Raw genomic sequence first — 22,163 nt, forward strand, 5'->3', positions numbered from 1 at the left:
TCTCATTTCTGCAATCTTAATCAGGTGCTGGAGTCCTTAGGGTTTCTAGATAGCTACTGGTCTTCAGTGTAAACTGAAATGCAGAGGTCGTAGGTTCTAGTATCATTACAGGAATGCCTCAGTGACAGAATAGATGAATTTCCCTGTAAGAGTGAGGATGAGCAGGCCAAAAGCAAAATCACATGTCTGTTCTATAATCAGAGCTGCCACAAGAAGGTGGGGAACTGAGTTAGGGTAAGTTTTTCCACCTCAAAGGATCCAATCAAGAAAATTCTTCACATGCATGCTCAGCTTCTTAGATTTTAGTTGATCACATATGTATTCAAGTTGACAAACAAGATTAGCCATCATAAATGGATAATCAGAACACAAACATACACAAAGTAGAATTTTATTCAAATTAAAAAAGAAATTAAATTCTCCGATTTGATAGACACCACATGGGTAGACACTGAGGATATCATAGTAAGTAAAATAAGACTGATACAAAAGGTGAAATGCTGTATGGATCCATTTCAAATTGAATCTAGGGTAGATTATACAGACATGCAGTATAATAGTGATTATCAGGAACAGGGGAGACACAATTATTTGGGCTCAAAAGTTGATACACTCAGAAATTCAATATAGAATAAGGAAAGATATTTAGATATGGACATGGGCAATGATATTTAAAAAAAGGAGTACTTAATGTCACCAAAGTGTCTGCTTTAACAGTTAAAATAAAACTTTTATCTTGTAAATAATTTAATACAATAAAACATAAGACTATGAAAACTCAATAATTAGGAAGAATAACAAACAACTGTAACTCTCTGACTTGGCTTTAAGATATATAAATTGGTACAGTCTTGCCAGAAAATTAAACAATATTTATGAAAACAAATATAGGTATTCTCTATGACCCAGTCACTCTATAATAAGGTATATAATTAATATAACTGAACTGCTAATACCTACATTAAATGGAGTGACTTCACATACTAAAGTAACTAAACAATATATATTACACAGCTACATCTTCAAAAAATTTAACAGAAACAAAATGTAGCAATAGATGTCCCATATAATAGTAGTTAACTGGAAGGGATGTGATTGGTAGTGACTTAGAGTTGACGTGAGGAACCTTCTTGGGTACAAAAAGTATCTGTAGTTTTGATCTGTTTAGTAGCTACACTGGCTATCATTTAGTGAGGATTTAGAGCTCTGTATTGTGTGCTTTTCATGTTTTGTATACTTTTGTTTTAATGAAGCAATTCAATACAGTGGTTTCCTTCTTTTTTCCCTTTTATTTATTGGATAGTTTACGTAGTTACATTTCAAATATTATCCCGATTCCCCCCTCTCCCATACCCCCTCTTGCTGCTTCTATGAGGATGCTCCCCCTCTCACCAACCCACTCCCATCTCAATACCCTGACATTCCCCTACACTGGGGAAAAGAGCCTTCGCAGGACCAAGGACTTCTCCTATTGGTGCCAGACAATATAATCATCTGCTACATATGTGTCATGTATACTCTCATGTATACTCTTCGGTTGGTGGTTTAGTCCCTGGGAACTCTGAGGGGTCTGGTTGGTTGATAAGTTTTTCTTCCTATAGGATTGCAAAGGAATTCTTCGGTCCTTTCTCTAACTTCTCCACTGGGGTCCCTGTGCTCAGTCTGATTGTTATCTGCAAGTGATACAGTGCTTTCTTACAAATAAAATGTCTGGAGTTCTGAACATTTCAAAACCCAATGTAAACATTTCCTTTCATGGACACAATCACATAATGTAGCCAAGAAGCCTTTCTCAAACTCTTCTCTCAGTGAAAATTGGTGAAACATGTCAAGGCAAAGTCACTTGAAAAGGTATCTATTTTTTTTTTACCATGGGAAAGATAGTAGCAAATTTTACATGCCTGTGGGCTTATTAACCCTAACTTGAGTTTAGAGTGTTATAATGACATCTTATCACAATAAGCAATGAACTATGAAATTTATTTGAAACTTATTCGTGATAGAGCAAGATTCAGTTATAAAATATGTGTGTACACATGTGTGTTGGGATGGGTAGGCACTAGTTAGTAATAAGAAAACAAATCTACTTTAATTCTCTGATGTTAAGAATACAGGCTGTAATCCCCTTAATTTTGTGTGAATATTTATTTTTGAAGACCAAGAAATGGATATTTTCTATGATAGAATAATTTATTCAAACCTAACCCAATTTCTTTTCAGTTTTCTAAAAATAAACTTCCACACAGAAAATTATTTAAGTCACTATGTGAAATTCATGGCTTGATTTTCAAAGGTAGCTGTAAAACAAATTAAAATAAGTAATCATAGTGTCCACTTAAAAGGTTAAATACATTTGAAAAACCAAACAAATTAATTCAAAGAGCTGAGAGAAAAGGAGTGGGGAATATAAAGTTCAAGGCTATAGATGCATGATAATTTATAGAGTATTTGCCCAGCACAACTGAGACCATTGGTTCTTAACTGGAGTACAGATACCTTTAATACCAGGAATTAGGGTAGAAGGTAGATAATCAGAAGTGAACATCATCCTTAGCTACATAGTAATTTACAGGACAGTCATGGCTATATAGAAAAATAACAATGGAAAGAAACCAAAATAAAAGTTGTGAGAAGAGAGCCATATATAATGAGAAAAGAAGTATTTTTAAACAAAAATTAGTTTAAGACAAAACCTTAAAATAATGATTTGTTATAATGCTATAATACTAATGAAAGAGAATAGAGGGATGGCTTAATTGGTAACCTGCTTCTTGTATTATAGAGGAATTTGAATCCAGCAACATGGCTGCTTTGCCAAGAGATCGCATCCAAAGACTTTCTAGGGCTATGTGATAGGGCTGGAATGGATATAATCCTTTAGTACACATCTTTATTTCCAAACAATATAGCTAAAGTTAGTTGGTGGAATGAAGTGACCATATTTGAAAGTAACGTTTAATTGATGGACAGACAAACTGATGATTCAGAAAAAGACTCAGTATACTGAGTCAGAGATAGAAAACACCCAACTCTTAACAGAAGAGACAAGAAAGTGAGGCTATTAAAAGCAGTGAAGACAGAGAGAATGAGACAGCTGTATTCTATCAGCTGAGTTGAGTTCAGTAAGTAAGGAAAGGAGACACTGCAGTGACATTGAATTCAGTTCCATTTCATTTGTGCAGCAGAGGCCTTTGAAGTCAAAGACCAAGAAAGAGCCAGAAGATTAGAATGAATTGTCAATATAAGGTTGAGGCTGAGCAGAGGATGTCAGTGAGAAACTGAGAGATTACAGATGGAATTACAGCTTGGACAGGAGTTTGAGCCAGAATCGCTGAGTTGAACCAGCCTGTCATAGTTCAGAAAGAACTGGAAAGAGTGAGTCTATTCAGCAGTAAATCTCAGAGGCTGAAAAGATTATTAGCCTATATTAGATTATACAGAGGCTAGACGCTTCCAAGTCTAGGCCCATGTTAGCAGATGGAGGCAGTAAGCCTTGGATATGACAATTAGGTCAGGTGAATTAAAATTACATTTACACTGTGTAAGTATAAGAAGCTGAGTTTGCATGTTGTCCATATAAGACAAACTGGCATAGTTTTAGCTATCTGAAACCACAGTGGAGGATTAAGGTAGAGAGAGAGGCGAGATTTCTGGAATTCACTGGCCACACAAACAAAAAATTAGAAAATTCACAAATATACGGAAATAATGAACTGAAAAAATAATAGATCAAGAAATGCAGTTCTAAAAGGAAAAGGTAGAGGAATACATGTTTATATCATGAAAACATGACAAAATAAAAAGTAGGAAATTAAGAATGGAAGATTCTATGGTTAGAATGAGAAAGGAAATAATGAAGATCAGACAAAGAAAAGTGAAATGGGAATTAACTAAAAAATGTAAACCATGAGAGCAAAAAGGTGTTCATATAAAAAATATTTTGAAATTTGATAATCCTGCCAAAGTAAAGAAAGAAATTATTTAAATAAATAAGTAATGGATAACTAGATATTACAACTAATACTTACACTGAAAGCAGCAAATGCATTAAATGAAAACATTAGAATGCATTTATTTTAACAGCTGGTACAGAAAAATATTCATGTAATAAGTACCATTCATGACCAAAAAACAGTTCAAACAGGTCTGTTCCCCAATGTATGTCAGCAGTATATATAACCAAAGAGAATGACCTGTAAAATATACTTATGGCATGGAATTCAACGTCTGTATTATATGAACATCATTGGTGTATTTCTGCAGCAATATATTCCTACATTCAGAAAAAGAATCTAGAATTGGTGTCTTAGTCTCTCTCAATCTCTCTCTCTCTCTCTCTCTCTCTCTCTCTCTCTCTCTCTCTCTCTGTCTCTCTCTCTCTCTCTGTCTCTCTCTCTCTCTCTCTCTGTCTCTATCTCTCCCTCTCTCCCCCTCCCTCCCTCCCCTCTCTCTCTCTCTCTGTATGTGTGTTCGTGTATGTGTTGTTGCTGTTGTTGAAAATGCTTTCTTTCATGTAATATACTCTGTTTATGGCTTTCCCACAACTACTCCCAAATCTTCCCTACTTCCCTACCTACCCAAGTCCATACCCTTTTTTCTACCTCTTTCTTTAGAAAACAAACACACAAGAAATTAGACTTAATGACTTTAAAAAATGAAGAAAAAGCAGGCACACACACAAGCCCACAAAATTGGAAACTGTAAGAACAAGTAAAACATCAGTAAACAAAAGCCCAAATGAAACCATATGGCAAAAATTCTACAAAAGTACCACTAAATTTGTTTTGTGTTGGCTGTCTACTGCTAGGAATGGGCCCTCAACTTAAGCGTAACTACTATATCCAGTGAAACTCATTGGAGAAAACTAATTTTATTCTTTTGGAGCAGATATCAACTAGAGATAACTTACTGGGTAGGAATGTGAGTAACCGAATTGAAAAAAATGAAATAAAATAACAAAATAATTTGGTTTAAAATTCAGCGAACAGGTGACAGTCATATATATCAAAATCTATCAAACACTAATGAACAAAAACTGTGGGAGAAAAATAAATGGAAATATAGCTCATATGCATAAACTGGCAGAAGCAATATTGCTAAACTTCCTAACACTATCATAAATATACTCCAGAGATTTAGTTCAGTTCCTATCAAAAATCCCTTCATATTTTCCATTAAAATGGAAACAATAACTCAAAATTGGAATGCAATTACAAAGATACGAAATAGTCAAAGTGGTATAAAGAAAATGGAATGAAACAGAAGTAGTCTTATTTCTTTTCTTCAAATCACATCACAGAAACATATTGATTAAAACTATATGGTATGTGCATATTCACAGATATATAGATCTGTAAGATATAATAAAGAACCCATAAATTAACCCACACAAATGTAGTCAATTAATATTTGACAAACTTACTAATAATCTTTAATGAGGAAAGACAGTTCCTTCAATACATGATACTGGGAATACTGGACATCCATTTGCAAAAGAATCTTCCACTAGTTAGTTTTCTGCCTATGTGGGAAAGTATCTGAGGTAATCAATTTAAATGTACAAAAGATTGATTTTCTTTCAATGTTTCAGAGTATAATTTCTTGGCTTCATTTTTTTCTGGGCCTGTGGCAAAAGCAGAAATGTCCTTGCCAAGACAGTGTAGAAGAACAGGGCTTCTTGGCTCAGGGTATCTAGGAAGGAAAGATAGAGAAGAAGAAGATCAAAATCTCCTAATTTGCTTCAAGGGAACCCACCCAAGGATTAACTTTCCTTTAACTAAAGATCCACCTTCAGCCAACAAACAAGCCTTCAACTTTAGGCCATTCCTTTTAGGACATATTGTTACTAAAATTCACACACACACACACACACACACACACACACACACACACACACACATGCATACTCTCATATACACACAAGCATGCATGGAAACACACACACCTCAGACAGAAGATAGAGAGAGGAAGATCATGGCAGGGATAAAATTTGAGATGCATTCTTTATTAAGGAGGGTGATTTCAGATGGAAATATGGGGGAAAGTTGTCACAAAGACAAATGGAATGCACACACAAGCATAATTTTTTAAAAGTCACTATCTGATATCAGGAGGGATTCATTCAGTATTTAAAGGTTTTACATGCAAGTTCTATGTATAACTCTATAAACAACAACTAGACAATAGGTCCAGAGACATAAAGCAAATAGTATGATCTCTAATCCCTCTCTTCACTGGTCATTGGATGTTGGGACCTTACTTTCTTCTGTACTTTGGAATCATACATGAATAAGCTTTGGAAAAAGACCCCTATTTACCATGCCCTAGCAAATCATGGGCACTTTTGGGAAAGAGGCAAACTATAACTACTTTTTTCCCCTTTATCCTTTTACCTTTTTTTTTTTTTTTTTGGTGATTCACCATATATCACAGCTCCCTTTATGCCTTCATCAGTACGTCTTTGAGGTGGCCCTTGCAACTACATTTTGGTAAATCTTCTATTTTTCTATTGACTTTCATGTTATTTTAGCCTTCATGTTCCTTTCAGAGTATATTGGCAGATGACATTAGATCCCCTGGACTGAGAGTTAAAGATAATTGTCATTTATGTGAGAGCATTGGAATTAAACACAGGTCCTATAGAAGAACAGCCAGTGCTCTTAACTACTATGCCATCTTTCTAGTGTCACCATTGGAAGTTCTATGGAATCTTTCAACTGGATAAATATTTTGTTCTTAGAACTTAATGGCCTGTGGCAGCTGACCTCCACCCACCTCCACCCCCCTTTCCTTCAGGTCCTACACAACTCTTCTTTTAAAAAAGAAAATCATGAAAAAATATGATGCAAGTTCCCAGCCAAGGAAGAAACTACACAGTCACCACATGCACTACAGTAAAAACATAGGAACATTCCAAAATTAGGGTAATTGCTGTCTTAGTTTATGCCAGGGTCTATGGTTATTGCAAAAAGAAGCTCTCTTGCTGAATTCTTCTCACTTTGTTCATGGTTTCTGAATTCAACAGTGAGAATATTTATTTCCCACAATGGGCACACAATTTTAATTTTATATACACCCAAAAATGGAATTACTGGGTCACATGGAAGTTCATGTCTGTTTAAACAACAGTCTTAGAAATGAACATTCTTTTCCATGAACTGTTTGCAAACATTGAATTTTTGTCTATAACCACATCTAAACTGGTGATCTCCCAATTTATTCATTTATTTATCTATCTATTTATTTATTTATTTATTTAATCAATGAGAAAATGTTAATAGTAGATTAGGCTATTGTGGCAATTTTTTTCTGTGTATGTGTTTGTTTGACCATGTGTTTCAGTATGCACGCATTTGGGGTGCTCTGTGTATTCAAGTTCACATGCAGATTTCTTTACATGTATGGCAACTTAGGGTGTTATTTTGGGACTAGAAGCACATACCACCAAACCTAGTTTTCTTTTTATGGGTTCTAGGCATCACACTCGTGTCCTCATACTTGCAAGGCAAGTAATTCATGAACTGAACTTTATCCACAGGCTTCTCTTGATTAAACAAATAAACAAACAAAATTTCATTTACTGTGAATGTATATAGGTGTGTATGTTCACATATACATCTTTATGTGTATGGCAGAGAACATATTTGAATGTCATTTCTTCTCTGGAATCATCTAACTTGGTTTTCTTAAGAATTTATTACTAAACTGAGTAGACTTGACTGGATAATAATCTAGAACTGATGGAATTAATCAGTTTCTACATCCTTAACTCATGACTGAAAGTTCCAGGCCAGCAGGCCCAGCTTTTGAGTAGGAGTTCTGTGAATCCAATTCATATTTTCATGTGGATTTCACAATTATTTTGACTATAATCTCTTCTCATGTCTTGCAAGCTATATTTTCTGAACAACCTGCTATAATAGATTTCCCAAAGAATTATTAGACTCTGAAAATTAATATTTAATTATTTAGAAAAAATTAATTATTTAGGACACACAAAATCATAAAAAAAATCAAGAAACAGAAAATCTAGAAGTGCTAGACACCACTGATTCCAACAACGAACTGTCATTTTTACTGGCAGTTCTTTTTCCCCTTTCCCAGTTTCCTCTCCATAAGCCCCCTATAACCTCCCACTGCTCTTCTTCTATGAGGGTTTTCCCTTCCTGATTCATTCCCCCCTTCATGCCCCCACCCAACATTCCCCTACAACGGGGGTCAAACCTTGGCAGGACCAAGGGCTTCTTCTTACATTGGTGCCCAACTGTCGGTGCCCCATGCCCGCACTGACACGGTACCAAAAATCGGGCGAAAGCCTGCAGGATTAAAGAAACACACACACACACACACACAGGTTATTTGTGTCAAGCCAGAAGAGGAAGAGAGTCCAGTAGCTTTATTCACCACTTATATACCCAAGTTCACCAGGTAGAAAATATCTGGGAAGCACAGTGGGAAACCCTGGCTCGTGACTTTGGTAACAAAAGACAGACAACGTGACCTGAATTAATTAGTGAGAAATCCGGGAAGACTAGCCTAAATCTCAAGGACAAAGGCCGAGAAAACAAAAAGTAGGAGCAAATTGACCACTGCCCAGGTGTGGCCCAGGTGTGTCGGTTTCACATGCATCAGCTGGGCTCAGCAGGGGTCAAACCCTGCAAAAGACCCAGAAGGGTCTGACAAGGGGGGTGAAACATTGCAGGGGACCCAGGAGACTCTGACAAGTTCCCCTATTTTATTTTATTTTTTTATTAAGCAAGTCCCCCTATAATAATTTCAAGCAGCAACCTGTCTTAGGTCACTTTGAGATAACAAGCTTCTTTCCCGTCATTGGAATATTCTGCCAGCCTCAGAATTTCCTGCCTTAGGCGAAGCCTAGTCCCAAAGAGTTGCCCGTCCTCAGCTAACTGCTTCTTGTGAAGGCTGAGCCCAATTTGGGCAGAAGTTTTGTCTCCTATCAAGGAGAACAACACATGCTTAGTTGCTGCCCAGGACTGGAAGTGCTGTTTGTGCATGTGAAAAGAAGCACAGGGCCCTAGGGCCATAACACCAAGGGCCACGGTCAAGCCCCTCCTGTAATAAAATTTAGAATTCCCAATCATCAGCAACTACTCCAGAAAGTTGACCCACTGTGCTTGCCTAACAATAGATTGGGGGAGGGTAACTCCAGACACTGCAGACACAATGGCTGCAGCAAGCAACGTCTGCTACAATAGCAGCGAAAATGCCAAGGCCTTTCCCAGGACAGTTCAGGATCGGTCGTTCTTCTCTGGAACAACCGGCAGCCAATGGGACCATGTCTGAGATCCGCACAACCAGGGCAGAGTTCCCCGGTCCACAGCAGCTTCACGCAGATGGCATTCCTGTGAAGCTACAGACTGCAAAATGACAACACTAATCACTGCATCGACAGCCACCAGGGGAATGAGGGGGCAGGGGCAACAGCTGGAGTCCAGTCTTCTCTGGCAAGCAGTGGTACACAGAGGGTTGGGGCACAGGTCGAGGTGGGACAGGACACGCAGTGGCAGTAACAATGACTGCAGTGACGCCAGAATTTCTGTGATGACAAAAGATGAGGGGGAATCTTCTATCTTCCTCTAAGGGCACAGGAATGACTCCAGGGACCCGAACCATGAGAGCTGAATCTTCATGCTCTCAGGATCAGCAAGTCTCACCAGCCACCTCTGGCAACTGGCATACTCCTGCAGCATCCTGTAGGAAAAACACAAATATATCCTCTTTCCCATAAAAATACCTGGACAGGATCATGTCAATATGTGGATCTTTCTATTTCACCTAGGCAGAAGTATGCCTAGTTGTAGGGTGCCATAAACACTCAGAGTGTTTCTTGGCATCCAAATTTTAAAACTGAAATAAAAAGAGCATTATTAAGTAATTGTACAGCATACAGGGATATAACTCCCCCTTTTTATTTATTAAGATATTGTTAAGATTATTTTTATTAAGCTAAGTCCTCGAGGATTAAATTGAGGACACTGAGGACTTGTATTTATACATTGACTTGTATACCAAATTATTGTCTCCAGCATTATTGTTTTGGATATATAAAGAATGAGATTTTTTGACTAATTGTTCCTATGTAAGACCTATAATCTGCGTGGTATCATTGCCCTCCCTTGCTAAGGAGTCCAGGCAATCCAGTTTGAGTTCTTAAATGGCCTATAAAGGAACAGTATTTAGTGCTCTTAACCACTAAGCCATCTCTCCAGCCCCTTACAAAGTTTATTTATCTAAACATAAGCAATAATTATAAATACCAAATCCTGTAAATATTGTCCAGATTCAGCCGTACTAGAAATCCCTGAGCTGGCAGGGCAAGACTGGGAGTTGGGAGCAAGCAAATGGAGTCTTTCTCTTTTCATGAGGGTGTGCAATCAACTCCATTACCATTTTCAAAGAGCTGGGTCTATGGTTTTGTTTAGTTGTCTGAGCCAGAGCACTGAAAGGACAGTGAGTTGTCAGACATTCACACTGAAATCATCACTCACTGATTTCATGTAGAAAACTTGACTCCAATAAAGCATTAAGTAATTGTAAAATTTGAGGGTTAGCACTATCTAAAAAAAGGAAAACTTTTTAATCAATTGTAAACCATAAGCCACACATTGGCTATCAGTATATGAATTGAAAGCTTGATTTTTTAACATTTAAAAAACAGCGGCTACAGCACATAATTCAATAATCAGTGCTGAACAAGGAGAAACTCTATAGAATAAACAAGTGTCCAATCATATATGTAGCATTTTCATTAGATGAACCACCTATAAATACAGTAAGCACATTTCCTATGGGTTGCATGCACAAATTTACAGGAAATACAAAAGCATGCAAAGAGTAAAATTATCAATTTTGCCTGAAAAATTTGTATATGTTATAGGCCAAATATCAGTATTTTGTAATAACCAATTTAATTGCTGTTTGGAATAAGATATGTTTTACCAGGTTTCTTTTTAAAATACTTTCAAGACTCTAGCCTACAATTCTGTATTAACACAATTGAAGCTTTATCTCCAATGAGGATAACAAACAAAGTCCTAAGTCCTCTGGTAAGGTGAGGTACTTAGCCAATTAATGTATCCTTAGAAGCTTAAAATTAGTTTCAAATATTAAAAAGGAATATTGAATCTTTTCTGGAGCAATAGTTACTCCCCAAATATTAAAGCTCATTTTTACAGCAAAGATTTGTAGTAAAAATTTCCATATACACTGAAAGATTCAAAGTTCTAACTTCTTACATTGAAGAAGCGACAAAATTACATAATATAAGGCTATTAGCCATTCTTTTGTAAAAATTTTAATGATATCACTTCATAGGTTCTCTAAAATTATAAGCAAGCTCACAAAATGAAAACTCCTCACAATCGCCAGGACGTAAACAAATTGCATAAAATCAATCCTCTAATTCTATCTTGAAATGGCAGTTGGAGTAAGCAAACAGGCTCAGCCGAGGTCAAACCCTGCAAGAGACCCAGAAGGGTCTGACAAGGGGGGTGAAACATTGCAGGGGACCCAGGAGGCTCTGACACCCAACAAGGCCATCCTCTGCTACATATGCTGCTGGAGCCCAGGGTCAGTTCATGTACATAGTCTTTGGGTAATGGTTTAGTCTCTGGAAGCTTTGGTTTGTTGACATTGTTGTTTGTAAGGGGTTCCAAGTCCTTTCAATTCTTTCAATCCTTTCTCTAATTCCTCCAAAGGGGGTCGAATTCTCAGTTCAATGGTTTGCTGCAAGCATTCACCCCTGTATTTGACATGCTTTGGCTGTGTCTCTAGAAAACATCTATATCAGGCTCCTGTCAGCATGTACTCATCAGCTTCATCAATCTTATCTAGTTTGGTGGTAGTATCTAGCATATATATATATATATAGGCTGTATACCCATGTAGGACAGGCGCTGAAAAGTCTCTGCTACAAACTTTGTCTCTATATCCCCTTCTATGATTATTTTTGTTCCCCCTTTTTAAGAAGGAGTGAATCATCCATACTTTGGTCATCCTTCTTGAGCTTCCTCTGGTCTCTGTTTTGTGTCTTGGGTAATTCAAGCTTTTGGGCTAACATCCACTTATCAGTAAGTGCTTACCATATGTGTTTTTCTGTGATTGGGTTACCTCACTCAGGATGAAATTTTCTAGTTCCATCCATTTGCCTACGGATTTCTTGAAGTCATTGCTTTTGATAGCTGAGTAGTACTCCATTGCATAAATGTACTTCATTTTCTGTATCCATTCCTCTGCTGAAGGGCATCTGGGTTCTTTCCAGCTTCTGGTTGTTATAAATAAGGCTGCTATGAACATAGTGGAGCACGTGTCTTTGTTATATGTTGGGGCATCTTTTAGGTATATGCCCAGGAGAGGTATAGCTGGGTCCTCAGTTAATTCAATGTCCAATTTTCTGAGGAACCTCCATACCGTTTTCCAGAGTAGTTGTACCAGCTTGCAATCCCAGCAACAGTGGAGGAGTGTTCCTCTTTCTCTGCCATCGTCTGTTGTCACGTGAGTTATTTACCTTAGCTATTTTGACTGGTGTGAGGTAGAATATCTGTGTTGTTTTGATTTGCATTTCCCTGATGTCTAAGGAAGTGGAACATTTCTTTAGGTGCTTTTTGGCCATTCGATAATCCTCAGCTGAGGATGTTTTTTAGCTCAGTACCCCATTTTTTAATAAGGTTGTTTGACTCTCTGGAGTCTAACTTCTTGAGTTCTTTGTATATTTTGGATATTAGCCCTCTATCAGATGTAGGATTGGTAAAGATCCTTTCCCAATCTGTTGGTTGCCATTTTGTCCTAACAACAGTGTCCTTTGCCTTACAGAAACTTTGCAGTTCTATGAGGTCCCATTTGTTGATTCTTGATCTTAGAGCATGAGCCTTTGGTGTTTTGATCAGGAAATTTTCTCCAGTGCCCATGTCTTCGAGATTCTTCCCCACTTTTTTTTCTCTTAGTTTGAGTGTATCTGGTTTGATGTGGAGGTCCTTGATCCACTTGGACTTAGGCTTTGTAAATGGCGATAAGAATGGATCGATTCACATTCTTCTACATGCTGACTTCCAGTTGAACCAGCACCATTTGTTGAAATGCTATCTTTCTTCCATTAGGTGGTTTTAGCAACTTTGTCAAAGATCAAGTGACCATAGGTGTGTAGGTTCATTTTTGGGTCTTCAACTCTCTTCCAATGGTCTATTTGCCTGTCTCTGTACCAATACCAAACATTTTTAAATCACTATTGCTCTGTAATACTTCTTAAGGTCAGGAATGGTGATTCCCCTAGACATTCTTCTGTTGATGAGTATAGTTTTTGCTATCCTTCGTTTTTTTTTTGTTGTTATTCCAAATGAAATAGCAAATTGCTCTTTCTAATTCTATGAAGAATTGAGTTAGAATTTTGATGGGGAGTGCATTGAATCTAGAGATTGCATTTGTAAAAATGACCATTTTTACTATATTAATCCTGCCAATCCATGAGGGAGGTCTTTACATATTCTGAGATCTTCAATTTCTTTCTTCAGAGACTTGAAGTTCTTGTCATACAGATCTCTCACTTGCTTGGTTAGAGTCACACCATGATATTTTATGTTATTTGTGAATATTGAGAAGGGTGTTTTTTAACTAATTTCTTTCTCAGCCTTTTTATCCTTTGAATAGAGGAAGGCTACTGATTTGATTGAGTTAATTTTATTCCCAGCCACTTTGCTGAAGTTAATTATCAGACTTAGTATTTCTCTGATGCAATATCTGGTGTCACTTAAGTACACTATCATATCTTCTGCAAATAGTGATATTTTGACTTCTTCTTTTCCAATTTGACCTCCTTAGGTTGTCTGATTGCTCTGGCTAGGGCTTTGAGTACTACACTAAGTAGAGATAGTGAGGTCAGTCTTGTCTACTCTGTGATTTTAGTGGGATTGCTTCAAGTTTCTCTTCATTTACTTTAATGTTAGCTACTGGTTTTCTGTTTATTGGTTTTATGTATAGGTATGGGCTTGAAGTCCTGATATTTCTAAGACTCTTATCATGAAGGGGTGTTGAATTTTTTCAAGTGCTTTCTCATTATCTAATGAAATGATCATGTGGCTTTTTTCTTTGAGTTTCTTTATATAGTGGATTACAGTAATGGATTTCTGTATATTGAACTATTGATGCATCACTGGGATGAAGCCTACTTATGATGGATGGTCGTTTTGATGTGATCTTGGATTTGGTTTGAAAGAATTTTATTGAGTATTTTTGCATTGATATTCATAAGGGAAATTGGTCTGAAGTTCTCTTTCTTTGTTGGGTCTTTGTCTGGTTTAGGTATAAGTGTAATTGTGGCTTCATTGAAGAAATAGGGTAGTGTCCCTCCTGTTTCTATTTTGTGGAATAATTTGGACAGTATTGGTATGAGGTCTTCTATGAAGGTCTAATAGAATTCTGCACTAAACCTAGCTGGTCCTGGCCTCTTTTTGGTTGGAAGACTTTTAATTATTGCTTCTATTTCCTTAGGAGTTTTTGGTTTGTTTAGATGGTTTTTCTGATCCTGATTTAACTTTGGAACCTTGTATTTGTCTAGAAATTTGTCCATTTGCTCCAGATTTTCAAGTTGTGTTGAATATAGGCTTTTGTAATAGGATCTGATGATTTTTTGAATTTCCTCAGATTCTGTTGTTATGTCTCCCTTTTCATTTCTGATTTTGTTAATTTGGATACTGTCTCTGTGCCCTCTGGTTAGTCTGGCTAAGAGTTTATCTGTCTTTTTTATTTTCTCAAAGAACTAGCTCCTGGTTTTGTTGATTCTTTATATAGTCCTTTTTGTTCTACTTGGCTGATTTCAGCCCTGAGTTTGATAATTTCCTACCTTCTACTCCTCTTGGGTGTATTTGCTTCTTTTTATTCTAGAGCTTTTAGGTGTGCTGTCAAGCTGCTGACGTATGCTCTCTCCTGTTTCTTTTTGGAGGCACTCACAGCTATGATTTTTTTCCACTTAACCCTGCTTTCCATTGTGTCCCATAAGTTTAGCTCTGTTGTGCCTTTATTTTGATTAAATTCTAAAAAGTCTTTAATTCCTTTCTTTATTTCTTTCTTGACCAGGTTATCATTGAGTAGAGAGTTGTATATGTGGGCTTTCTGTTATTTTTGTTGTTATCTAAGTCCAATCTTAGTCTGTGGTGATATGATAAAATGCAAGGGATTATTTCAATCTTCTTGTATCTGTTCAGGTCTGTTTTTTACCCATTATATGATCAATTTTGGAGAAGGTACCATGAGGTTCAGGGAAGAAAGTATATTATTTTTTAAGGATATAATGTTCTATAAATATGTGTTAAGTCCATTTGGTTCATAACTTCTGTTAGTTTCTCTATGTCTTTTTTTAATTTCTGTTTCCATGATCTGTCCATTGATGAGAGTGGGATGTTGAAATCTCTACTATTATTGTGTGAGGTGCAATGTGAGATTTGACCTTTAGTAAAGTTTCCTTTATGAATGTAGGTACCCCTGTATTTGGAGCAGAGATATTTAAGATTGAGAGTTCATCTTGGTGGATTTTTACTTTAATGAATATGAAGTGTCCTTATCTTTTTTGATAACCTTTGGTTGCAAGTCGATTTTATTTGATATTAGAATGGCTACTCAAAATTGTTTCTACAGACCATTTGCTTGGAAAGTTGTTTTCCAGCCTTTTACTCTGAGGTAGTGTCTGTCTTTGCCTCTGAGTTGTATTTCATGTCTGAAGCAAAATGCTGAGTCCTGTTTAAGTATCCAGTCTGTTAGTCTATGTCTTTTTATTGGGAAATTGAGGCCATAGATATTAAGAGACATTAAGGAATAGTGATTGTTGCTTCCTCTTAATTTTGCTGTTAGAGATGGAATTATGTTTGTGTGTCTCTCTTCTTTTGGTGTCCTTCCCAGGAGATTACTTTCTTGTTTTTTCTAGGGTATAGTTTCCCTCCTTGTGTTGGAGTTTTCCATATATTATCCTTTGTAGGGCTGGATTTGCAGAAAGTTATTGTGTAAATTTGGTTTTGCCAGGGAAAATCTTTGCTTCTCCATCTTTGTTAATTGAAAGTTTTGCTGGATATAGTAGCCTGGGCTGGCATTTTTGTTCTCTTAGGGTCTCTATGACATCTGTCCAGCTTCTTCTGGCTTTCATAGTCTCTTGTCTGAAGTCTGGTGTAATTCTGATAGGTCTACCTTTACATGTTACTTGACCTTTTTCCCTTACTGCTTTTAATATTCTTTCTTTGTTTTGTGCATTTGGTGTTTTGACTATTATGTGACAGGAGGAATTTATCTTCTGTTCCTATCTATGTTGAGTTCTGTAGGCTTCTTGTATGTTTATGGCCATCTCTTTCTTTAGGTTAGGGAAGTTTTCTTCTATAATTTTGTTGAAAATATTTACTGGCCCTTTAATTTGGGAGTCTTCACTCTCTTCTATACCTATTATCCTTAGGTCTGACCTTCTCATTCTGTCCTGGATTTCCTGGATGTTTTGAGCTATGAACATTTTTGTGTTTTACATTATCTTTGACAGTTTTGTTGATGTTTTCTATGGTGTCTTCTACCCCTGAGATTCTCTCTTCTATCTCTTGTATTCTGTTTTTAATGCTTGCATCTATAATTCCTGATCTCTTCCCTACATTTTCTATCTCCAGCATTGTCTCCCTTTGTGCTTTCTTAATGTTTCTATTTAGATTTTTAAATCCTGGATGGTTTTGTCCAATTCCTTCACCTGTTTCGTTGTGTTTTCCTATAATTCCTTTCAGGGATTTCTTTTGTTTCCTCTTTAAGGACTTCTACTTGTTTTCCTGTGTTGTCCTGCATTTCTTTAGGGGTGTTGTTTGTGTCCTTCTTAAAGTCCTCCATCATCATCATCATAAAATGTGATTTTAAATCGAAATCTTACTTTTTTGGCGATTTGGATATCCAGTGTTTGATTTGGTGGAAGAACTGGCCTCTGATGATACAATTAGTCTTGGTTTCTGTTGCTTAGGTTCCTGCACTTGCCTCTAGCCATCAGGTTTTCTCTGGTGTTGGCTTTTCCTGATGACTCTGAAAGTGTCTTGGGCCTCATACAGTCCTGTGTGTCAGCACTTCTGTAGACCTGTTTTCTTTCAGCCGAATCTGAGAACAGAGAGCTCTGCTCTCAGATATGCAGGTGCTCCTGAAGACTGTCTTTCAACTCTCTGCACAGGCAGAAACCGGAAGGGTCCTGTGCCTGACTGCTCCTAGGTTCCTGTGCCCAGGGGGCACAGATGGTACTAAATGATTTCCTCTTAGGTGAGGAATATGGGCAGTAAGTATTTGTTTCCTTTGGGTTCTCAGGAGTGTCCACACTTCTGAGGGTCCAGCTCTCAACCCCACAGAATTTGGGTGCAGGGAGCTGTGGCATCAGTTCAGTTTGATCTTACTAGAGGTTCTTACTGAAGCTAAATTCCCATAATTTGTTTCTTTTAAAAAGTCTATTTTAAAAATGATTTTATTACAATTATCCAAACAAATAATACAAAATTATTTTTTTATTTTTAATGAATCATAATTAACATAGCAACTCTTAAATAGTTATAAAACATAAGCTATATCATATGCATTTGACTTTTATTCATTATTTGTTTCTGGTTGCTAAAACTACTATCACAAATGATATCATCTTGACACTTTTTTTTGCTTTACCATCTTATTGTGATGCTAATTTGAACCACATTTTAATTCAGACTTTGCTTTGTCACTAGCCTTTAAAGAGAAGAAAGTTAGAATCTAGTTCCCCATTGCCAGACTTCCCCTGTCTTTGTACTTAACAGAATCTTTGATCATAGACATTTGAGTTTCTTTGTAATAATACTGCATCCAATTTTGGAGGATTCTCTGTTATTTATGCTATACCTAACCTAGGATTGTAATATGAAATCTGCCTTTAAATGTTGTGTTCTTGTATTTAACAACCCAATAGAATATGTTGCAAAGTATTAGTTTCATCCCAGAAAATGGCTATTCCCCACTTAAAGACACATTTCTGGATCCTCAATATAGTGAAATGAGTTAGCATGGTCCCCCCTTTAGGCTTATATTTGAATGCTTGATTCCCAGCTAGTTTTGGGAGGATTAAAATGTATGCTCTTGTTGGAAGACAATGATTAAGCTGTGTTGATCATTAAAGACCAATAAAATCCTCCTTATCACAAAGCACAGATTGAAGAAAGTATATTACCTGCTTGCATGTGGCATTGCAGATATATTTGGAAAACTCTGAGTTCCCAAACCTGATGATGATAATGAGAAATAGAACTAAAAATTACATATCTCACACTTCAAGCTCTATCCTAACTGCCCTATATATCTCTTCCATAAGCAAATGTATCAGGAAGAAGTTCAGTGTTAATATTCTAACTGTCTAATACATGGTATATTAAAAAGTAATGTAAAGGTTTTATTATGATACATAAAGCTAACACCTATACTTTCATATTCTTTGAATAATGTCTAGTTTTCTCTATCAAACAGAAAGTCAGAAAAAGTTGATAAAGATGTCTTGGTTAGCAATTGCCCAAAACAAAAGATTATCACTGTAAATAGATAACAATTATTATCACGTATCATTACCATTTTTTCTGTTTATAAGTGTAAATATTAAAATTATAAAACTATCTCACAAAAATTATACAAACATCATTTATATATTATTATTCTTCAATTAGATATAGTAATAAATAATTGAGCTCTAGTTTAGAATATGTTCATTATTTTTTCAAGTTTATGATATGAAAGCTATGAGGTATTAGGGTAAAAGTCAGTTAATATCATACACCTTTCAGTGATTCTTAAGGCAAATGATTGTGAGGTGCTATTTTTTATATACTCATATTTTATGCTAATTTTCTTTCCATGAATTAATTGAGACAGTATCTGGTAAGAAAGTCAAATTACTACAAAATGCAAGGTGTAGCAATTTGACAATGATATAACTGTCATAAAGGGTTTACTTCCAGAATGTACTATACATAACTGGAATCAAATACCTGATTCACAGCATTTCTCTTGGATTCATCCAACTCTGAAAGCTCTCAGGTCATTAAGGCATTTCAATTAGTAATGACTTTCCCATCCCCCAGTAGCTAGTGAAGCATACATTAAAGGTTGTATGTGCAGTCAAAATTTTAATGAGCACAATTGGAAAATGTCTACTACCTTGGTGCAAAGAGTAGTACTATCTGAGAAGCTCATTTGCCTGGAGTTTTATATTGCAGCCATTAAAAATATTTCATCTCCTTGGGTGAATGTGTTAGGAACATTTCAATACCTATTAAGTAATATTAATTGTATAAAGGTTTGGAAAACATATGAATCATTAAAAGTAAATATGGGATGTTCAATAGCCTGGAACAGCTAATGTTATCACTTTTGTGGACTGTTTAACACCTTCTTGGTACAATTATTTTTAAATAAGTCATCATGACCCAGAAAAAAGTTCCTTCTTATAAAAGCAGAACAATGAGTGGACATGAAGGTGAAAAAAGCAGGCTCAGGATGTTTTAGAAACTCACATTAGAGATTGGTGATGTTTGAAGAAATGTTTTAAAATATATCTTAACAGAAACTGTTAAAGAGAAAAATCTTTGAAAGATTTAATAGACTTTTTATGTTGAAATTAATTATATTTACATATAAATTGAACTTTTGTTCAATGTCAAGCAATTAGTATTATTGGGATAGGTCTATATGGAAAATGGGAAAAGATCCTGATTAGACTAAAAGAATATTCTTAACCTATAATTTTACTGCTGCAAAAAGACTAATTTGCAGGTTCAATTTGTGGCAAAAATACAGAAAATAACAGGAAGTAACCTTAGCTCACATAAACAATATGATTAGTTAGGGAAATATCATTAACATAGTTTAGTGAAAAACAATGTATATAATGCCCAGTAATGGGATATATTAGAAAAATAGAATGTCAACCTCATTTATGATCTCACATGTTGTGCCAGATGTAAACAAGTCTGCCTTTGAGAAAGTGACTACAAAAGATATGCAGGGATACCTGTAATGCTTCCTTTAAGAGTATTTTGTAGTAATCAGGGCTCAAATGGAAGAAACCATGCAGGTTTGGAAGAAATCTATGAAGTAAAATCTATTTAAATAAAATTTAAACTTGTTTTAAAAAATGTAATCAGGGTTCTACAGAGAAACAGAACAAACAGTATGGTTGTATGTGTTATATAGAGTTTTAAAACTTTACATTTATATATACATAATTATATATACATATTCACATAGGAATGTACAAATATAAGGAACTGGCTTGTGTCATTGTGAAATCTGTCAAGCCATCAATTCTGTAGGGTGATTCAAAAAGCTGCAAGTGCTAAAGCAACTGGTCATTTAATTTTTATGCATAGTGAAAGGCCTGAGCATGAAGAAAACAAGAAAATATATGCAACATCTTCTGGCAGACTCAAGAATTGGGTGGACCTAATACTCAGTCTAAGTCCACACAGGTTAAGTTCAAAGAAAGCAAAAAGATGAGGTCCCAGTTTGAAGGCCATGAAGCACGAATAATTTTTGCTCAAGCTCAGCCTTTTGTTTGATTCCAACCTTCCACTGATTAGAAGAAGCCCACCCAAGGTATGAAGAGCCATCTGCTTTACCAATTTACATGTTAAACTCATTTAATAATGCCACAGAAGGAATCATAACAATGTTTGGCCAGATATCTGGATACACGGTGGTTCAAAGAACCGAACACCAAATTTATTGTCATCAATCTTTTCACATAAATTTAGCTTTTACAATAAGATAGAGAAATTAGTACTGATGAAATGGAAGGAAATTAGCACAGTGTATACTAATTTATGGCTAGAAGATGGCAGAAAAAGAGGCAGTTTTATGTGAGAAAGTACCTAGGCTTTATGATAGCTGTAGTTATGCTTATATTTTTGTATTTGTATATATTTTGTATATCACAGACCCTAGTAATATACATCACTAAATAATTTTGAAGCATCCCCAAATAAATAAATGAAACAGAAATAATTAGCGAATCTAGAAGAGTAGTTCCAGAAGATGTTGTTTTGACATCAGAAATTTACATCAAGCTACAGATGCAAATGTTGATCTTAGCAAAAAGTGTCAAGAAAATTTAGGATGGTGATTCTATTGGATTCATATGCTGTTACACAAACATTAGGATACATAAACACTCAAAAATAAAATACACATACTATAAATAATATCTGGGTTTCCATTGTTGTTAGTACTGGTGCTAAATTTTAGCAGCACCCCCCTACACCCACACACTCCATTCTAGATTACTTCTTTTGATTTTTACTTTGTTTTATCTTGTTAATTTGATGTAGGGTTTCACCGAGTACAGGTTGGCCTGGATCTAGCTACATAACCTATTGTCTTAGTTAGGGTTTTATTGCTGTGAGCAGATACCATGACCAACATGAGTTTTATAAGGGACAACATTTAATTGGGGCTGGCTTTCAGGTTCAGAGGTTCAGTCCATTATTATCAAGGCAGGAGCATGGCAGCATCACAGCATCCAGACAGGTGCCAGAGGAGCTGAGTTCTACATCTTCACCCAAAGGAAGCCAGGAACTGGCTTAGGATCCTAGGAAGAGCTAGCGGGAGGGTCTCCAAGCCCACCCCACAGTGACATACTTCCTCCAACAAGGCCACACCTTCTAATAGTGCCATTCCTTGGGCCAAGCATATGTAAAACATCACACCTATGATGATTTAGAACTTATGGTTCTTTTGTTTGTACCACTGAAGTTCTAGAATTACAAGGAATGGGCCATTATGTCAGGTTGATGAAGTGCTAAGGTCTAAATCCAGTGCATGCTAATCAAGTACTCTACAAACTGAGCTACATACCCATCCTATCTTTTCATCTTAATTATTTTCCTGTAGTAATACTGATTAATTTATATGGCAATATCATTTTTCTCAGTGAAATTTATTCCATATTTCACATGGAAAATCTGGTTCATTCTCAACAATATATTCTAAATATATAAATAAATATATCTTAAATACATCTAGTTATCACATATAACTTCAATTACAATACATTTTTGACCATTTTTTGTTTTGTTTTGTTTTTGGATATTGTATGTATGTATGTATGTATGTATGTATGTATGTATGTATGTATGTATGTTTTT

The 22,163-nt window shown here is 36.0% G+C and overlaps 1 long non-coding RNA gene across 3 annotated transcripts in view; it reads right to left on the reverse strand.

The window, feature by feature from the left end:
• Nucleotides 1–5,402: 5,402 nt before the first annotated feature.
• Nucleotides 5,403–22,163, reverse strand: part of LOC147998365 (uncharacterized) — a 60,924-nt gene continuing 44,163 nt past the window's right edge. The window contains exons 2-4 of one of the 3 annotated variants that reach the window (XR_015646716.1): nucleotides 8,224–9,711; nucleotides 6,393–6,580; nucleotides 5,403–5,691 (exon numbers count right to left, since the gene is read on the reverse strand). This is a non-coding gene — a long non-coding RNA (uncharacterized LOC147998365). The remainder of the gene's footprint in view (nucleotides 5,692–6,392; nucleotides 6,581–8,223; nucleotides 9,712–22,163) is intronic. The other 2 variants (XR_015646715.1, XR_015646717.1) reach the window with 2 other exon arrangements.

The sequence above is a fragment of the Rattus norvegicus genome, chromosome X, assembly GCF_021556685.1.
Source record: "Rattus norvegicus strain SHRSP/BbbUtx chromosome X, alternate assembly SHRSP_T2T, whole genome shotgun sequence".
Classification (NCBI taxonomy): Eukaryota; Metazoa; Chordata; class Mammalia; order Rodentia; family Muridae; genus Rattus; species Rattus norvegicus.